This window comes from Haemaphysalis longicornis, unplaced genomic scaffold (genome assembly GCF_048455015.1).
Source record: "Haemaphysalis longicornis isolate Haplotype H1 unplaced genomic scaffold, Haemaphysalis longicornis Haplotype H1 scaffold_2, whole genome shotgun sequence".
Classification (NCBI taxonomy): Eukaryota; Metazoa; Arthropoda; class Arachnida; order Ixodida; family Ixodidae; genus Haemaphysalis; species Haemaphysalis longicornis.
Window position 1 is genome coordinate 65,607,797 of NW_027526295.1, and position 9,479 is coordinate 65,617,275.

Consider the following 9,479-nt stretch of genomic DNA (forward strand, 5'->3'; position numbering starts at 1 on the left):
ATCTAAAATGTCTCCCAATTGAAAATTAAACCCAGTAAATAGCGTCTACTTGCATGAATTTGCGTATCACATTTTAAAATTGCCACGGCGTGGTTGCCGCTGCAAGCTCTGGCAGGTCAATGCAGAACATGTGAGACCACCACAGACGATGCGGTAAACGTGTGTGATGTCACGGGTTGTGCATTGACGTCATAACTTGCTGTTTTGTAGCCAGAACAGTGTAATGTGATACCTGCTGCCATGGCTCAAAACTCATCCGTGCTGCTGGCGACCAAAATTGAAACTGGTTTAAAGAAATGCTATATAACTATTTCTATGCTGGCTAGTTTTTTCTTGATTTTTATTATTTGTGGGCTAAGAGGTATTGTTTACAGCAAAAAAATGCAAAAAGAAAACTTTGGTGTTACTACTTCTTTAACGGAGTAGTAGTAGTGACACGAAATTTAAAAGCTGAGTTCACTATATCAATTTTAATCTTTGCCCGCACGAGAAAGCCCAGAACGGGCCGACATGATATCATCTGCTCCGTGCCCCAAACTGACGACGTCGTGGCTTCCGTGACGTAGATGACATGCTGGCTGCGATTGGCGCGCATTGCTATGCCGTGTGTACTCGTCATGGTTTTGGGGCTGACGTCATGCTGCCCGGGCCCGTGAGAATGGTGGTGAAGACCTAGGCCGGTCTGGGCGCACGCGTCCAGAGCGGCAGCGGTGTGACAAGAATGGTGACGTCACGGGTACATGCCCTCCTGTCATGGCGGCCGCAAGGCGTTCGTTTTGTCGAAACCGAACCTGACACGAATAAACGACGCCGTAAATGATTGTTTACGCGGCGATCGACCGTCTAATGTGCCATTGTATGATTAAGGGGCTGGTAGGCATCCATAGCAGCGAAACAAACGTAACACGAAAATTTCGTGTCAGTACTTCGTTTAAGGGAAGGTGAAGAGGTTTTAGAATTAAAAGAAAAGTTGACTAGCAGCAAGTACACATTGAATAGTTCCCGTGTACGAAATACATGCAATGGAAGCGGCGCAAAACGCAAACAAAAGTGGCCCGATGCCCCCCATCTCAGCGCGCAATGCCGGAAGACCAAAGAGCGGAGGCGAAAACCGGCCGGAAAACGTCATACCTGGACTTCCGGCCAGATCCGCCGCCTCTGCCATGCTCTTTTCACCATGTTTCCTGTAGAGGCTCGCCGCAGGAAGAATGATACTTGTTGTTGTTATTGATAGCACTTAATTGTACAATTTTCGTGTTCAAAAAGTATGCACGAACGCCAAATGAGGCATACGTTACCATGCCGTATTCCTAAACAGGATAATATTACGCCGGGATGTCTTATGGAAGCGACAATCGAGGGGGCTGTGCTTGACGACAGAGAATATATATACTACATTACGTTAGATACTTTGTAAACCGCTCCAATGCGTTTTTCCTATTTTTCCTTTTTTTTTTTTTTTTTTTTTGATGCGATGGACATGAATGTTCACATTAGAGTCTAGATTTAGGAAGGATGGCGAATACTGCTGTACTTTGGCCGGGGATGTTTCGTTCCGTTCCAGAAGCAGAACATGTTCAGGAAATACCGGTTTTGTTAAACCCGTCGGTTTTCTTTCCTTATGGGCTTAGGTTCAAAAACCCAATTTTTTGGCAAACTAAAACAAGGGGTCAATCCTGATTGAAGTTCTCTCCTATTCCTACAAAGTAAAATAACCAAGACTACCACATTACTTATTTTGCAAGTATACATGCCACGATAAGGTAATATTTGTGTGGAATGAAAAAAACACCGTTCCGAACCACCACCGTACCATAATTTGTGTTGACAGCGGGGGCCTAATTCTTTTCCCAAGATTCCGTGTGCCTGCATATTATAACCTGGCAAGCACTTGTTGCCGCTGAGCCTCAACTGTGCTCCAGCGGTAGTCGTTGATATATATATATATATAACGATGATACTAAAAAAAAGTAGAAGCGCAGAGTAAATATAAGGCCTTTGTCCGACTAGTGCGGTAAATGCTTAAATCTAGAAATGCTGAAACAGGCCAATGATTCATTATCACAAACGTTTGGTGATTGTTACCTAAAGTAACTTAACTACAACGTAACTGCCTTGTCTGACTGGTCTGTTAATTATAACGGCGCGACGCACACGCGAAAATCAAGCCCTACTAGAGCCGATAATGCTGCGGAGGCACCAGTATGCTACAGTGTTTTCAGAATAAATGCAAGTCAAGCAGTAAGACGCCACTTATCGAAGTGCAGCTAGCGATCGCGGAAGCGCCTTAGCGCCGCTGCCCAAATGGCGCACGCGCGCGCGCGTGTGGGTGTTTGTACAGTGTAGATGAGTAAGTGGGGGGGGGGGGGGGGGGGCGCTAACGAACAAAGCAAATTCGGAAGCAGAGTCCGCTTGTTGGTTTATGCGTGCACCGGCAACGTATGTCTCGCATATACGTTTACAGCGCATGAACGCTATTTTTTCGCGCAGTGCACGTACGTGCTTTTCGCTGGTAGATTGTTTATAAAACGCCGCTTTTTCTTGGCATAAATGGTTTAGTATATACAGTCGAGTCCACTTATAACAATATTGAGGTGCCATGAAAATATTGTTATAACCGATTATTGTTATAAGCGGGTTATGCCGAAAATAAAAAAGAAAACGTGACAAACAAGAACATTTAATGAGGGGAACATGATAAACAAGAGCACTTAATGAGGGGGAAGTTGCTTAAACTTTTTACTTTTTAGCAGGTAGAAAACCGTAAGCAGTCAGCTTCGACTGCTTACCGGCCATCTTATTGACATCTTTTTGCAAAGCGTCCAACTGCTGCGCGTGGCCGAGCGGAAGGTTTTTAGCAAACACAAAATCGCGCAGGGAGTCGATCATTTGCAACGCTTCCTGATGCGACACAACCTGCATGGGTTCCGGTTCCTCCTCGTCGTCACTGCTGTCGTCTTCCGCGCCGGTGACCGCAGCGCCCATCCAGTCCTCCTCCCATCCGGTCCTCCTCCCACTCCTCCGCGTCGCCGCGGCAGGCGAAAGCAGCGGTGGCATGCGAGCCTCTTCGGCGCGCACTCGCCGCGTGCGAGGCCAAGTGCGCTATCGCCTGGCCGCCGCGCGTATGCTCTCATGCCCTTTTGCGTAATAGGCGGGGTTGGGGTGGCATTGTCGCAGCGTTTTTGCATTTTTGTTTCGTTCAGGGTTGGTTCCAGTGCCCACATTTAATTGTTATAACCGATATTGCATCACGACAGCATTGTTATAAGCGGTTTATTTTGCCATAGAATACAATGAAAAGCTGACGGTGCCGCGGCTGTCCATTGTTATATCCGATATATTGTTGAAACCGGTATTGTTATAAGTGGACTCGACTGTAGTAACAAACAGTTCAGGCACTACCTAATATTAACATAAGGAATAGAAACCCCCTATGCTGGTTGGCTAATTCAGAAATATTTTGACGGAACCCTCTGGCCGACGCCGCAGTAACTGCTTTGGGGTTCTCGGTCGTGTAAAGCAAATTTAAGCTCCACGATACTTGAACCAATAGCACGGGAAGTTGGAAAATAAACTTGCAGTAATGTGCGAACATTAACTGCAAGCTAAATTGCTGAAAAGGCAAGCGCTGTTGCCGTGCGATCGTTCTCAATGCTTCTGACAACCCGCGCGGCCGAAGGGTGTCCTTTTTTGACGTCATGACGGGCGCAACCAATCAGAGGCGTCAAAGACGAAAAGCGGGTGTCTTTCAAGCGGTACCGCGCGTTTTGCAAGATAAATGCCGGTTGGACTCATGTACGATAAAATTAATTATGATATTCGCAGCCAGCGCGCAAGAAACTATATAAACGTGCCTCTAGCTCAATTTTTTTGGAAAGCGCTTCAGCTTTTTAAAGGGGTCCTGAAATACCTTCCGCCGATGCATGGATGTACATGTAACCAAATAAAGCAATGTATTAGCAATCTCCTCCCGCAAGAATTTTGTTAAAGCGATGAGTATTAGCTGAGAAATCGTAAATCAAAAACCGCGCATTATCGTCGCGCCGCGTTTCCTCCTCCTTTCAACATTCTTCGCTGTTGACGGCGCGCGAGCTCCCCCTCCCATGATGCTGCGCTCCGCAGCGGTGACGTACTTCCGCTATTACGCTCCTACGACTGCCGTCTGCTACGGGCAAGCTTATGTTGACACCATGAATCCCGCACTCCGCTCAAGACTGGAAAAGCGAACGAAAAACTGGCCGCATGTGTGCGGCGGCCTGGCCTTGCCATTTCGCGGTGTACGTTGCTGCAGTCACGCTGCAGTCGCTATCGGCGGCACGTGACTTTTTATCGGCGGCGAACTCGCAGCCGCACGGGGAGGATTGTGCGCTCGTTCCCTTCGATGCACCGACACTGTTTATCCAAAAAGCGCCTTATCAGATGTGGCCCCGCTGGTGCCGGATCTTATTTTGCGGCGGTGGTAATTCCTGCAGGCGGCATGGGAAAAAGGCATTTTAAACCGATACAGAACCCGTGTACATGACAAAACGCTTCAATCATGTGACCAGTTCAGCTTGGGGCGACGCGTGGTGGAGAGCGGCAACGTTGGCAAAACATGCTCCGGCGCGGCTCTGAGCTTTCTAGCGCTGGAGCGAGCGTCATTTCTTTGACAATCTCAAACATCGGTTGCCTTGGCAACAACGCACAAACCGCTCTAGAAGTCAGTTACGGTTGCATGATCCCGGTTCAGCTCGGGGCCCCACCTTGCGACATGTGGGCACTGCAGGCGTACCACTCACTCCCATTGGGAAGTGCGATATGAGTTTTACGTACATTACAGGAGGCGATGGCGTGTGTGTTGTGGACGCCTTTGTTTCGCGATGCAATGTGACGTTGTGCTTCGGCGGGCGTTGTGCTTCCCATGGTCTGGAACTCTGGATTATCTTTCTCGAGCGACGTACGACTCAACCTCGCATGGGGTATGTGCAGTGTGCGTGGCTAAAAGCCATCTCGGCTTGCGCGCTGTTCGTACCCGCAAACTGCGCGCGAGGTGAGTGCCGAATTTACTACGGGCAGGAGGAGGCAACCCATCATCTGTCAATCGCGGTTTGGACTTGCAACGCTTGTTGTGACGTTGTGTTCGTTCGAAATGCATCTCTGGATTGTTTGAATTTGAATAAAATGTATGCGTCAAACCCGGTCATTCGGCTCAGGGCGTTCTCTGTGATTGCACAATAGAAGTGCCACGTGGCTTCAGCGCTTTCTTTATGGAACGTTCTCAGGTAAGAGAATATCCATGTCGTGTTATGGCCGTGTTGCATTCAATACAAACGGTTAAGCGTTTGTTTACACTTGTTTCATTTGTCGTAAAATGTCCAAGCACTCCAGCACTCCGCTGGCAGATCAGCCGGCGAGCCGACGCTAAGCAGACGACTCATCTCTTTGCCGGAAGTGCGTGAAAAAGCCGCCCAATAGCAGGATGTGTAGCTCATGACGAACATCTGGGAATCGATGACGTAGACATGTGAAGATGGCGGTGTCCAAAAACACGAAGGGAAGGGTGAGAATAAAGTGACAAACTTTGCAACAAAAGTGTGAGCTTTCCGCTGCGCGTAAAAGAGTAATACTTGGCACAGATGACGTTGACGACCCAATCTAACGATTGCGCTAGTTCATTTAGTGTGCTCAAAACGCCTTTCAAGGCCCCTTTAAACGTCGGGGAGCGGGCTGCGAAAAATAGGTACTGCTTTGAGAGTCGCCAGCCACTTTCTGGCAATTTTTCTGCGACGTCGCAGAATCTTGTTTGGGCAGTTGGCGGCTCCCAACCTGAGCTCAAATAGTTCCCCTTGGTTGCATCACTTGAATGCGAACGTGTGCGTTGTGAGATTAAAGGGTCCCTAGTAGCACAAATTGTTGCCGCAACGTTTCTGCCGTGTTGCCAATGTTGTGCAACGTTAGGCAACGTTACACAACGTGGTGACAATGTTACCAAATGTGGGCCAACGTTGGACACATTCAGCAACATTCACGCAACGTTTACAAACAACGTATAGGCAACGTTGCCCGTATGCACGTATTTTCACATTGCAGCAATGTTGCCAAATGTGGGCCAATGTTGGACACATTCAGCAACATTCACGCAACGTTTACAAACAACGGATAGGCAACGTTGCCCGTATGCACATTTTTTCACATTGCAGCAATGTTGCCAAATGTGGGCCAACGTTGGGCACATTCAGCAACATTCACGCAACATTTACAAACAACGGATGGGCCACGTTGCCCATATGCACGTTTTTTAACGTTGCAGAAATGTTGACAAATGTGGGCCAATGTTGGACACATTCACGCAACGTTTACAAACAACGCATAGGCAACGTTTCCCACAGGCACGTTTTCTTGCGTTGCAGCAATGCTGCCAAATGTTGGCCAACGTTGGATACATTCATGCAACGTACGTTTCAACGTTGCCCTTTACCATGGAGGAAGAAAAATGTTAGGAGGGAGCATGACGTCAGGCGGCACAGCTTTGGCAAGCCAACCTCCTCTGACGCCGCATTCTCCTCTCCTCCCGCGGTAGCGTTTAGTGGCTCCGGCTGGCTGCCGGTGGAGGAGGAGGCGAGTGGCGCTGCCGAAGGCGCCGTACGAGATTTTTCGCCAGCGTTGCGCTCCTACCCTCGTATCCCTCGTATCATGGAATTACTGTCGCTGTTCAAAGCGACACGATACGTAGATCCCATGCTCACGGAGCACCTTCACGAGCTGCGAGCCGAATTTGACGCTTACCACTGGAACCACGACCGGCTTTGCTCGAACGCGCCGCTGTAAACATTCACAAGCACGGAGCGGCCTACGGGTGCGTGGTGTTTGCCAGGTGTGCTTTGACGATTGCGTTTCCAATTTTGCGGGGAGTTATCGCGCCACCTTTCCTTTACATCATAGCGCTGTAACGAGTGTCCCATCAGCTGAGAGGTTGTGCGAGAAGCTTTGGTTTCGCTCGCCTGCGCATTTGCATACATTCGCCTTATCGGTGCTCCGGCATGGCGGCACGTTGTACATGCCACAATTGTCGTGACGATGTCTGTTTTGCGTTGCTGTCTCCTTCAGTGCATTAGAAAAGAAAAGGTGCAGAACCACTGACGTTGGGTGCGGGCGCGGGAAGAACAAATCATTTTCCGCCTCGCGTCGCAGGCAGAACGCGGGCTGGTTGTCCGAGTATTGCTTAATCCGTGCGATAGGTATATGGGTAACGAACGCTAAATTACGCCTGGGAGGTGAAAATATAAAATTACCAGAATCAAGGAAGTGAGGTGTGTTTGTGAAATAAAATGTGAGGCACGGATGTCGTACTCTGACATCTCCGCTTTTGCACTGCGGCGGAACACGACACTTCGACTGCGGCGCACTTCGACGGATCCCAGAGCTCAATAGTCTCTGTTCTGTTCTGTCTCTCCCGTCAGAACACTTTGCCTGCACGATCAGCCCGCTGCGCGTTTAGGGTTGCAGGCAGCGCTGCGCGCAACGCCCGGACGGGGACTCGTCGCCGAGACCCGAATACCCGGACGGCCCGGCAACCAAACGGAACGACGCATAGCGCGGGCAGGCGGGCGGCCGCGTGAGGCGCAAAGAACTACCGCTTGACTATCACGTGAGGCAGGGCATCTCCCATATGTCTTTCCTTTTTATTTTTTATGACTAGGCTTCACGATAGTCACGTGACGCTCCCTCCTAAACTTCTTTCCTCCATGCCCTTTACACGCTTTTTTTGCATTGCAGCAATGTTGCCAAATGTCATATTTATGATGTTAAACGATTGTATGGGGAGTTACATAAGCTGCCTAAAAATTCAAATGATTCCGTACAGCAGACTTGAATGTTTGCGATGTAGTACATGTAACGTCGGGATACGTTAATTTCGGGAGTGTGGTTAAATGTGATCCACAGTTTCTACAATGCCCACGAAAAACCCAGAAACAACATTGCTATGTGCATGTTTTCTAGGTTGCCGCAATATTGAGGAATGTTGAATGTATAGCAGCTTTCCATTTATTTATTATGTGAACACCATGCAGTTACACCACACTAACCCATGTTTTGGAGGAATTACGTCGCCTATAAAAGTTCAAATGGTTATGCACAACGGACGCCTTAGTTCACTAGCTGTACCATTGCCTCCTGTACTTTACTGTACTTTAGCTGCGTAGAATACGGCACTTACACACACACGCACGCACGACGCACGCACATAAATGAAATCCCCATCGTCAGCCTGTCCACTGCAGGGCGAGGGCCTCTCCCAGAACGGAAAGTTTTCGCCGAATGCTACACCAAATGGGCAAATCTTGTTCTCGTGAATGGATGCCGTTTTCTTAGGCATCGCCTATCTGGTTTAACCTCTCTGATATCCGCTGGTGATATACCACATGACCAGGGGCGGATCCAGGCTTTTTCTGAGAATGGGGGGGGGGGGGGTCAGCTCCCGTCAGTGATGATTATGATTATGATGATGATGATGATGATGAGAAGGAGGAGGAGGAGCCTTATTTATTCACCGAAATTTAGTGAAAGCAAAACCATAAGAAATACAAGTCATCAATTCACCTTTTTTTGCGACCTGAGTGGTCATCTTCTTGGAGGTTTAAATTCAAAAATTAAGAGAGGGGTCAGGACATCCGGACCCCCCCCTCTGGATCCGCCAATACACAGGACCAGGTAGCACCCCCAGACCGGGGAATATAACGGAACAAAGGGCGGTACCTGTACTTGATTTGAAGTTATTCAGAGGCAGACAGCAGGGCACCCTACACCGATGTGTGATCATTTAGAGACACGGCTCTCGAAAAACTGCAGAAATGCATGTGGAGGAGTGGTTGAGCGTGTAGATCCCCCCATGAAATGTAAAAGGAACCGCGAGCGTTTGAACGTTTCTCAAAACGAAAGAAACGCGTGGTGCCGGTTCGATGGATGGCGCAACCAACCTCGGTGGCAGATCCGTTTATTTTATTCTCTCATTTGTTGGATGATCACACAATATTACTACATGTAGAGTGGATACAGCCTAGAATAAAATAATACCGTCTTGCGCGCATCGTGCGTTTCATTAAAGCCAGGTGCTGCGCCGTTCTAAGACGGTCATTTTTTCAAGATGGCCGCCCGCTGTCCCATAAATGAAATTCGTTGTTACTTCATTTTTTTAGTAAGCGGGTAAATCCCATCGCCGTTCTTGGTGTTAATCAAAATAAACCACAAATATGGGACCTTCGATTGAATATTGAGCGCGAACAAAAGATTGTTTTGTTCAGGAAAACTTGCAAAAACGCTCATTTATTGCTGTATAATTCTGTATAATTAAAATACACAAACAGGCTTCGTTTATGTTGCAGAACAGAATTTTAACAGGTTAGGCAGGCAGATTCCTGATCATAGCCAATACTTTTTCTAGCCTCACTAAGTTATTGGTGTCGTGCATGAGCTCGCGTCATCCGCAATTATCGTGTATG